Genomic DNA, 12105 nt, shown 5'->3' with positions numbered 1-12105 from the left:
TTAATTACTTTTCTAAAGTAACTGTGAAGTTTGTAGTCTTTGTCATGTGTGACCAGTGACAGTGTCAATCTTCTATTTTTTGAGCTGGGTAGTGGTTTCCTTATGGTGTTAGCTTTTTAAGACTTTTCATTATGGATGTACAATAATATTTTATGCATCAAATTTGTATGTAATCAGTACTAAAAAGAAAGGGAGTAACCTTAAATGTATATACTTAGTGAGAGTAGCCAATATGAAAAGGCTATATACTATATGATTCCAACTATATATAACATTGTGGAGAAGGCAAAATTATGAAAACAGTGAAAAGGTCAGTGGTTTCTAGAAGGGAGAGAAGGATGAGTAGTTTAGCACAGGATAGTTTTATGTCAGTGAAGCTATTCTGTATGATACTATAATGGTGGATATGTGCCATTATACACTTGTCAAAATGCATAGAAAGTACAATGTCAAGAGGAAACCCTAACATAAACTATGGACTTTGGGTGATAGTGATTTTTCAATGTAAATTTATTGATTGTAACAAATGTACCACTGTGGTGTGGGATTTTGATAGTGGGGAGTTTGTGTGCGAAGGCAAAGGCAGGGGGCATATATGGAAACTCTGTACTTTTTATTCATTTTTGCTGTAAACCTAAAACTCCTCTAAAAATAAAGTCTATTTAAAAATCTGTACGTATATTATATTTCCCATTTTTAAATAAAGGAAATGTCTAGAGGGAAATGATTATAGTTATAGTGCTGTAAGTTTCTCATATTTAGGTAAATCAATATATTAATTTTAGACTTAATTAAGTATACTGGGCTGTCAAAATCCAAATTCTATGCATTTCACATTACACCATTTTTCTCTGTAGAATCAAGTATGGAATTACTAACTACCCAAGGTCTCCTAGGTCCAGTCATGATAAGTGAACAGTCATATTCAGTTCCTGGGCCAATTTTTGCTGTTGTCATAGAGCTTCTTTCTCTTCCCTACTTGTGAGGATCTCCCTGCTGTCACATTTGAAAGCTTCTTCCAATATCATTCTCTCCAAAGACTTGGTTTCTCTCCTTGACCTCCAAGTTACAATGGCTGAGAGGTAATGACCTCTTCCTTCGAGCTCTCCCCTGAAGTTAGTCATCCTTTACTCTCTGCCCCAGGGAGGAACAGTGACAGGAGCCTTGGCATACCACTTGGAAAGGTCCCTGACTCATGATCAAGGGGATTAGACTAAGAAAGAGGTCGAGCTAATGATTAAAGAGAGAGTTAGGGATCACGTTTCCTTGCTTCTATTCCTAGCAGTACTGTACTAGTACAGGATTGGTTCAAATTAACACCTGTCTTCCTATCTGTGAAACTAGGGAAACCAATCTATTTAGGCTCACAAAATACTTGGGGAAAACGTTTTTGTTGATACCATAAGAGTGACTGACCAAAGCAGTCTAGGAATTTTTATAAATACCCATGAATAAGCTTGTAAACACCATGCCATTCTATGGCATCATTCCTTTTTTTAGCTAGTTATTTTTATTTTTAATTTTTTTTTTAGAACAGATTGTGTCACTGAACAGATGCAGGCTTTGCTGGGAAGGAAAGGAGTGAAAATGGGTTAGAAGAGAAATGTAAGGTACAGGTCTTGCCTTCAAGGCTCTTAAAATCTTATTGGAGACAAAAAAATATTCATATAGGAGGAGGAAGGGTGATAGCAATCCAGTGAAACATGGATTTCACTGGTTTGTAGTGCACAATCATTGCTTTATAAGCCAGAGGTGAGGCTGTCCTTGGAAGAAGGGGAGGGAGGATTGTGTAGCTAATTAATTGTAAAAAAATAAGGCACTGTGTAGGTTCCTTAAGAGTAAAGGCCAAAAGGTGTGCTTTCAAACACTCCTTTGGCAGCTGTGTTTTCTCTTAAGGAATGACACCATTAATGTCAACTGGGATCTGTTCTTTCAAGTCCTCAGCAGATTCTAGAAGGCTTATTTTCCTGACTCTCCTTTTTATCACAATGCTGCTGCCCATCTTGGAAAGTAATTGGACTCCACTCCTTGGACAGTGTTCTACATCCTAGCTGCTTCACAAGTTTAGGCTAACCTCTTACCTAGTTAGGGCCCAGAAGTAAAATTTAACTCCGTCAAGGAAAAGTGGTTAAGATACAATCCTTTGTGGACAGTGTCTCTTAGTGAGGAAGTTCAGATTCAATGAGGGAAATGGGGATAATCTTCTATTCCATATGTTATGTTTTCCTGATGAGCAATAATTTTGATTTATTCATGCAATATCTATCTTCCTAACTAAATGGAACACTCCAGGAGTGTGGTGATCATGTCTTTTTCATTCCATGTTGTATCTCCAATACTTAGCATAGTATCTGACACATAGTAATTGTCCTACAAATATTTGTTAAATGAATAAAGAATTAATTAATTAATTAAGTGGAACTTAAATCCTGACATAATATTAATGAAAACTAGCAAATGAGTGAGAAAAGGTGATGAGATGTAAACTGAGGTCTTTTTTGGGAGTCATGGAAAGACTGCAGAAGTGGAACGGTAAGTGTGGAATAGCAGGGCCTTCTAGTAATAGTGGTGAAAAAGTGAGAGTGAGAGGAATGTAGCTGACATTTGTTGAGCATCTTCCAGGTGCCTGGTGCTTTAACATGTATGAACTCATTTACTCTTTACAACTCCATGAAGTATGTACTATTATGATACACATTTTATGGATAAAAAAAAACACAAGACTTGAAGAGATTAGATAACTTGCTCATGATCATTATTGTGAGATAAATTCCTGTGGATCTTTTGTGTTTCTGCCTGTCTTCTGACCAGAGACACTGGCTGACAATTTTCCGGACTATTTTTTCAAGGTGTTTGAATAGTGAAAAGCTTTGGAAGATACAGTGTCTCCCTTTGAAGCAAGGAAAGGCTTATTTATTGTCCATCTTAAATGTTCATTCAGCTCAATTCAGATTCATTAAGCTTAATGTTCCTTTCCTGTAACACAACCCATAGTATGTGCAGCTGTCACCTGGCCCTTTTCAAGTAGCTCCTATGACACTTGGGGGCAATGGGAAATGAGTAGGTTCACGGGGTATACAGTGGTGGGAGTAGCAGAGAAGAGGTTTAAGCAAGAAGAAAATGTTATACTCTGGTTGTTACTATTGTTGTGAAAAATAAGGTCCCTTATCTCTGATTCAGGAGTCTTACGTCTTCTTCCAGCATCCATGAAAATGTGGCAGGCTAACTTATTGTCATATATATGTATATATATTTAATGGAATATTACTCAGCCATAAAAAGAATGAAATCCTGCCATTTGCGACAACATGGGTGGACATAGAGGGTATTATGCTAAGTGAAATAATCATGCAGAGAAAGACAAATACCATATGATTTTACTTATATTTACAATCTAAAGAACAAAACAAACAAACAAACAAATAAAACAAGACAGAAACACACTCAGATACAGAGAACAAACTGATAGTTGCCAGATGGGACAGGGTTGGGGGACAAATGAAAAAGGTGAAGGGGATTAAGAAGTACAAACTGTTAGTTATAAGAACAGTTATGGGGATGTAAAGTACAGCATAGGGAACATAGTCAATAATATTGCAGTAACTATGTATGGTGTCAGGTGGGTGCTAGACTTACTGGGTTCATCACTTCATAAGGTATATAAATGTCTAATCACAATGTTGTACACCTGAAACTAATGTAATATTGTATATCAACTATAATTTTAATTTTTTAATTTAAAAATAATATTATAATAACTATGTATAGTGTCAGATGGGTAACTAGACTTATTGTGGTGATTACTCCATAAGGTATATAAATGTCTAATCACTATGCTATACACCTGAAATTAATATAATATTGTATGTGAATGATAATTTTAAATGAATTTTAAAAACCTCAGAAACTAAACACATCTTGACAGTCACACAGATGAAAAGCATCAGAACTAGGAGTTGTACCCATGTCTCTTTGACTCTGGAGCCCGCACTTTTCCCAGGATGGTGTTGCTTCTTGAGTTGTACTCAGGGGTAGTTACTGCATCATATAATGTCATTCCTCCCTGCCCTTTCCCCATAACTATGTCACTGGACCTGACCTTACTTCTCAAGCTGGATGACTTGGGTGTCCTAATAAGCAGAGAAGAGGTTTAAAGCATTTGATTCATTGTCTCCTAGGTTAACGGAAGTCCTTAGTCTATCATCCTATCTTCTTAGTTGTGCAACTTTCCCAGGGCTAAGGCTCTTGCAATAGTCAGGCTTTTGCCAGGCAGATTCATATTGATGGAAGGGAATTCCCAGAGGAAACAACTAAAGCACCTTAGATACCTCATAAATAACCAGCTAAGTTTAATTCTTTGTGGGATACTTATCAAACTCTACATCAAAGGCACCTAGTTTTGCAAGGTATACAGTGGTGGGAATCCAAGATAACATTTCCATGTATTTTTAATCACCAAATTAATTGTAGAAATTGGTTTCAGTAAAAAATTCTAATCTCAGGAGTCCCAAGTATCCCTTTGTTCATATAGGTATTTTACTTTCATTATATACAACCTCTTTTTATCCTCAACAATGTTGGGATGTCAGACAACAATTCTCTGTTCACTAAAGCTGGAACAACTGCTGCCAGCCCAAGGTTGGGGAATGGAGAAATAGGAAGCTGTGGAAGAGTGAGGCCATTCCTACTTATCATGTCTCCAGACAACTGCTCTACCAGAAGGCCTAATTATTTGTCTAGCACTTTCAACAAAATGATTACATACTATCCTCACAACAGCCCTTTGAGGAAACTAAGGTCCAAAGAGTTGAAGTGACTAACTAGTCCAGCATCACACTGTGTCCATTTAGAGCAGATCTAGGTCTAAAATTCCTCTCCTTACCATGTAAACAGTGAGTTCACAGACCAGTGACCTGGTTTCAGAGAGGTAGAGGAGTGGAAACTTTAGGATGAAGATTCTTTCTTTTGACAGCTTCTAGTCACCCTGGCCAGAAGACAGAATCTCAGGTGACAAAGGGCAAGGCAAAGTCAATGTCAAGCCATGTCATGCTTCCTTTCACAAAGACAGAGTGGAAAGGTGGCTTGAGGACTGATGTACTGCAAAGAGCTGAGGACTGGGAGCCCCAAAGTCTGACTGGACCACAAATTTTTCTTTTGCCTCCCGGCATCTAAAATCTATCATGTGTAGGTATCTTTGGGCCTGAGATGGTAGTCTTTCTCTTGCCAAAGTCCAGCCAGATGGCTGATCCCCCCAAATGGCCCACTGGCAAAGTTTCAAGAATTGGAAACAACTTCCCACAGCCTTCAGCTAACCCCTCTGTGACCCCCTCCAGCAGCTGTTGCTTTTGTCTGAACAGAGAATGATTTTCTCACTTGTTGATTTTTGGGCATGGGTTTACCAAGCTGGACTCTATTTGGGTTGGAGTCAGAGGTGGTGGGAATAAAACAGTTTAAGAAAGAACTACACAAGCTGGGGTTTCCACCATCCTGAACCAAGCAAGGAGGAAAAGAAATGGGGAAGGGAGGCATTTGGGACACAGGTATCTATAAGAAAGGGAGGGTCTTGAGAAAATGGGCTCAAGGTTTCTTTTCTTAACTTGTATGTCTGCTTGAAGAGGCAAGAGACAAGGAAATAATTAGTTTATTTCTGTCCTGCCAGCTCCTCAGGTGAACAGCAACATGTGCTAGAGACACTTTCTTTTTTTCATGTGGGCATTAGGATTTCCCTAATAACTTGGAACCTCATAGAAGGGACATTAACTTAATCCTCTTATCATAAATAACAAAGGCCCACTTAGGATACCTCAAGAAAGGAAAGGTTATAGTAAATATAGCCTGGAAAACTATGAAACTCCAAAGCAGCCTTAGTCATCAGTGTTTTGTTTTCTTCTTCTTGTATAATGCTCCTATTTCCCTCTGTAAGTCTGCTCTATTCTTCTCTTGCCACCGACTGGAAAATTCCCTCCATATTCTATAGGAAGAGTTTCACAGGGTGCTAGTTTCATAGGGTGCTATTAGCTTGTTACTATCAATCTTATTGCACAGAGCTCTTTGTGCCTGGCTACCTTATCTGTCACCAAATTGTTGGACCCATTCCTGGTACAGTAAAAGTCACTTCTAGGCCACAACTAACTTGATTTGCTTTCCTGAGTAGGAGGCAGTGAGCAGAGTATTGCACATGGCAGACACCATGACTAACAGGTCTAGTACAGAGGACTTTCCTCTGAAGGTTCATGTCAGCCCTGGTGATAATTCACCTATAAGAGATACAGCTGAACAGGATAGAGGCAGGGCTGGTTCTCTGTGTACATGGAATAGGTAACTGTTTATGTCAGTGTTTCCCAAGTCATGGTCCTGAACCCTGCATCAGATTCATCTTAGTGATTTTTTTAAACCTTCAATTTTCTGGACCCTACTTCAAACCTATAGAATCAGAATTTTGGAGTTGGGATCAGAGACTTTGCATAGTTAACAAGCTCCTCACATACTCTATGCACACTAAAGTTGAGAACCTCTGCTCTACATTTTTCAAGTTTCACTTGAGTTGTTGCTTCTTTCTGGAAAGTTCTTTCCCTGTTATCTTTGCTTGGCACAATTCTGCTGCATCCCTGGAGACTAAACTCATATGTAGTTGCCTTCATGAAACTTTCTCTGATTTCATGTCTCTTTAACTCCAAGTATTTCCAGTTGCTATGGGGTAGGGAACATTAGGTGTACAAGAGCTGGGGTGCAGGGGAGGTTTGGGGATACAAGAAAGCACATCCAGGACAGAGTTATAGGAAAGGATTTGTGTTTTATACCCACCCTTTTTTTAATTTTTAGAGAGAGGGGAAAGAAGGAAGAGAGGGAGCGAAACACTGATGTGAGAGAGAAACATCATTCGGTTGCCTCTTGCACATGCCCTGACTGAGGACTGAACCTGCAACCCAGTGCCCTGACTGGGAATCGAATTGGCTACCTTTCGCTTTGTGGGACAACACCCAACCAACTGCGCCACACTGGTCAGTGCTACACCCAACTTTTTATTTGGAAAAAATTTGTAAGTAAGCTATTATGAATACCAGCATGCCCTTCATCTAGGAATTGTTAATGTTTTAGATTTGCACACATGCTCTCTCTCCAACACAAACATACCAGTATGTAACACAAATATGTATGTATTTGGCTACAACATTTGAAATTAAATTGCAGGTATCACGTCAGTTTGCACCTAAATATTTCAGTATGTATCTCCTAAAAACAAGAGCATTCACTCATTTTTTTTGCATAATCACAACACCATTATCATATCTAAGAAACATAACATTGATAGAATAATATTATCCAGTATCAATTCCATATCAAAAGTTTTCACATTATCTCCAAAACACCCCAGCTGTTTGTGTCGATACATGATTCAAGAACCGTGTATTTCATTTGATTGTCATTTCTCTTTAGTCTCTTTGAAACTAGATTCTAGAATAGTACTTTTGGCTTTTTTCTTAATAATACTGACATGTTTGAAGAGTTCAGGTCACTTGTTTTGTTTATACGCTGGATTTGTCTGATTGTTCCCACATGATTAGATTCATATTAAACATCTTTGGCAAGAATACTACAGAAATAATGCTTTTACTTCCTATTGAATCACACAAGGAGGTTCAGATGCCTTTGCCCTGTCATTGGTGAAGCTAAATTCAATCACTTACTTAAGGTGGTATCTTCTAGAGCTTTTTACTATAAAAGTACATTTTCTTCTTTGAAATTAATAAATAATCTGTGAAGTAATCAGGAATACACATAGTTAACAAGCTCTTATGGTGATCTTTGAGTGCACTGAAGGCTGAATCACTGTTTTACACAGTGTGGTATGAATGAGGGTCCTCATAGGCCTTATCTATCTTCAAAGCTTAGCTGTAACTTACCCCAAGCTTAGCATGTCTGCCTTCACCATTTGCTCCTCACTCCACCTCCAAATATCGCCTCCCTCTTGCCTGGCTCCAAATCCCTTGCATGAGAGACATTAGGAGGCTGAATGTGGTCATTGCCTCCAATCTGAGGGGCTTGCTCCCTTTACCACTCAAGTCATTGGCCTTGTGACAAAGAGCCATGGGGAAAAACAAGGTGTGTCTGTTTTTCTGTATTGTTATCAATGATAATAATTATTATTTTTATTGAGTGAACTAAGCCAAGAACTTTATATTAATTACATTATTTTATCCTTATTCCAATCCAATAATTTTACAGATGGGATAATTGAGGCTTGAAACATGATGTAATTTCCCCAAGGTTACACAGCTATGAAAATTGGAACTTGATTCAAATCTGTGTCCAATTATAGAGCTCCTGCTTTTAAACACTGTGCTATACTCCCTAATGAGCAACAACTCCATCTGACTTCAGAGTTCTCTGGCTGTTTTCTTCTGAAAAGCTTTAGGCCCACAGCACTCCTGAGAATGAAGAAGCAGGGACAGTGGACTTATTCTCTTTCAAGGTGGAGAGGTGGTTTCAACAGAGAAATCAGTCCGTATTCCTGTGGTCTTACAGCAATGAGTAACTGAGCAGGACTGTTGATGGAGAGACCTTAAGCTCTTGCTTATGAATTTGGTTTTGATTTAAGAAGTGGCTGAGAGCCACTATGATTTCTGGCTTTTGCTTGCTGAACCCAGAGTGGGTTCTGGTGGATAAATATCACTGCCTTTGTGGGGGAGATGCTGCAGCTTGATAATAGACAGGCTTGTGGGGTTTGGTGGAAAAGACCCATGTTGCCAAACAGCCCCTTCTGTGCTTGGTGCACTTGATTGATTGTCTTTCAGTTTAAAGATCTCTGTCCAGCCTGTCACAGTAGAAAATGCCACCTCTTAGATTCTAATTAGCTCAAGAAAACCTCTCACCCCCACTCTATACCCTCCAATTCCAACAAACAGAATAAAATGCTGTGTAAAGCTGCTCTGGTGGTTTGTATAGCCTGCAGTTTTTTCTAGCCTACCAATTCTCTCATGAGAAAGCCAGTCAAACACTGCAGTAAAACAAAACAAAACATTACAAAAACCAAGACTCTCTCCTGCTAGCAAGAGTCATTTGTAATTTGGGGGGAGGGAGTCATTGCACAGTTTATCTTTAGTATCAGGTTGCCAACTTCTTAGAGACAGAGGTGTCAGGAAAATATCTCTGCACCTGTTGCAAAGTTTCATCTACTGCTGGAGATAGACACAGACAAATACATATAGAGTATCACACCAATTTTAGCATATGTGCTGTTGGAGCAAGCACATGTACATATATAGTATCATCCAAGTTTAGCATATGTCCAGATAAATGAAACAGCATCATATATAGACACAGAGGATTTCAAATTTGGAAGGCTTACAAGAGGTCATCTAGCAGACCTCCATCCTAGTCCTCACCTCCTAGCCGTACATACTTAGAACATCTCTATACTGAGATAAAGCAAACTTTGGTCAGCTCCAGGGACAAGTTGCTTACCAGCTTTCAGAGGCAGCTGGTTCCTGTGATCATTTTTTTTTTTTTTTAAACAAAAGTCTTTTATAAAATAAGGCAAAATCCATCCTGCCAGCATCTTCTAGACTTTGGGGGCTACTTCCTTCCTCTGGAGTCACTCAAAACAAGTGATCTCCTTTCCCATCCAAGCCCTATCCCCTGACCTTGGAGGGACTAAAATTTCTAGTATCACAGTTCTGAGCCAGAACCCTCTCTGCAGTAACTCTTCCCCACCCCCCACCTCCGACTGTTCTCTTTCTATAGCAGGTGTCTCCAAGGTTCATTTTCCCAGTGGGTGCTACCCCACCTGTATTGCTCTGCTCCTCCCTGCACACCAAGCAAGTACAAGGCTTCTGGGAGACTGGGCCTCTGCAGACCTACTGCAGTGCCATCACTCTGTTTGCCAAAGGTCATTTGATGCAGCAAGTAAGAAAGCAGTTCGAGAGGTACATTGGGTTTCTGAAAGGCACCAGTCTAGCTAAGGCAGAAATAGGCTCTAACTTAATAATCTGCTCATCACACACAGTAAGAGACACCCTGACTTATTCAAAGACACTGTGGGTGGTGCAGAGGATGAATAAGCATGATTCACTGCCACTCTGGCACCTGGGGCATGAAGAATAATAAAACCCAAAGAATTGTAGCGGCCTGAGTAGTAAATTAAGAGATCCGGCTCAGCTAGACTCTAGACATCAATGTTACCATGGCAATAAAGGGCCCTAGCGTTCAGCAGCTATTACAGAGCAGGCATCTAATAGGCTAGTCTATGTCACAGCCAAAGCTCAAGGGGCTAGCAAAGAAGACCAATTAGCATATCCATTCATTAGGGGCTGCTGTACATTTCTTCTCTTAATTCCAATTAGTTGTTTGTTTGAACTAACATATCTTGCCTGCATTATACTCATTAGTGCCTTTTAGCCACTGGAAATAAGTTTGAATCTTCACAAGGACCTCATAATTTCCCAAGCCTTCATTTTTTTCTCCTAGGAGCCTAGGCTTATACAGTCACAAACCTATAGTCCTCAGTCCCTCAAAATGAAAGCATCTCTCACAGTACAACTGTACTCGACAGATGGAAACTCTGTTCAGGAACGTGATGCGCTAAGGGTTCTTCCTGGAACCCAGTGAAATAGGGATCTGGGGCCATTATCTGGACTATTCAGGTCAAGGAAACTCTCTGGTCTTAGCCAGTAAGCCTACTGGCCACGTCTGCTGGCCACTACTCAGAGGCTAGCTGTTCGGGAGGGGGAACTTTGGGCACTGGGGACCATACTGGCATTACCAAAGTCGGGTAGTAGCTATTCCAGCTTGAAGGACTGCCCCTCAAGGTCCAGCCCAAACCCCGCCTATTCCGGGAAGCCTTCCCTGATATTTGCAGTCCCAAATGAGTTCCCCTTCTCCATGCACTTCGAAGATGACACCCTATGCTGGGCAGCATTCACAGTCAGCCTCAGGCCCTAGGCCAGCCTGGAGTTTACTCACCCATGACTTCAAAATCTACAAGGTCATGAGTGCTGGAAAGGACTGGGGTTCTAGAGAGCACTCAACAATGCCTGGGTGACTCTGATGGCAAACAACTCTTTTTCGTAAAATTTTTAAAAATATTTATTTATTTATTTATTTATTGTAGAGAAAGGGGTAGGGAGGGAGAAAGAGAGGGAAGGAAACATCAATGTGTGGTTGCCTCTCGCACACCCCCAACTGGGGACCTGGCCTGCAACCCAGGCGTGTGCCCTGACTGGGAGTCAAACCAGCGACCCTTTGGTTTATAGGCTGGTCTCAATCCACTGAGCCACACCAGCCAGGGCCCGATAGCAAACAACTCTTAAGTTCCACTCTACAAGATCTCCCTGAAGATTTAGCCAATCCCTAGTAAAGTACAAAACTGTTCTTTGATGGCTCTGGGACACATTCCTCCCACTCCCCCCACAATAGTAGAAATGATCCACAAGAACAAATGCCATAAACTAACCCATCACATGGTAGAGGCAAATATTCCTGAAGTGTGCTACCATCTCTTTCTTCTTTTGGGAACAGGAAGACCCAATCTGTGAGATTGTTTCTGTTCCCCATTAGCAACCATGTGGTATTATTGGAACAGGCAACTAGGAAAAGGGGCTTATAGAAGCAGCTGCTAATACTTGTGCCTAGGGACTGGACTTATACATGTAGTTTTAGAGACTTGAATCATTTGCCTTTGGATCTACTGTCACATTCAAAGCCTCTCCTTTCTCCCTCCTCTCTTGCCACTGTAGCAACTGCTGCATTTACAGTTCCACTGGCCACTTCTGGCTCCAGTCTGCTGCACTGTTAACCTGATAGCTCTTTTTTCAAAATTGGCAGGAATGTTTTCTCCTTTAGCTAGAGTTTTTTAGTGCAGACTCAAATACAGGTTTTTGTCTTTGAGATCCTATGGGATTTTGTTATTTTATCCCACCCAACAACTGGCATTCCAGAGGGCAGCCTGGGCTATCATTGAAATACATTGCAAATAGATTAACTATATAGCAAACCCCAAATTACCTACAGTGCTAGGGAACAAGATATTCTGGAGAACGGAGTATTTTGTTACCTGAGGTCACATTACTCCAAGTCCTCTTTTGTCCTCCCACTCTTGGTTTTTTC

This window comes from Desmodus rotundus, chromosome X, assembly GCF_022682495.2.
Source record: "Desmodus rotundus isolate HL8 chromosome X, HLdesRot8A.1, whole genome shotgun sequence".
Taxonomy (NCBI): domain Eukaryota; kingdom Metazoa; phylum Chordata; class Mammalia; order Chiroptera; family Phyllostomidae; genus Desmodus; species Desmodus rotundus.
The sequence above is the reverse complement of the archived record's forward strand: the minus strand, read 5'-3'. Positions refer to the sequence as shown.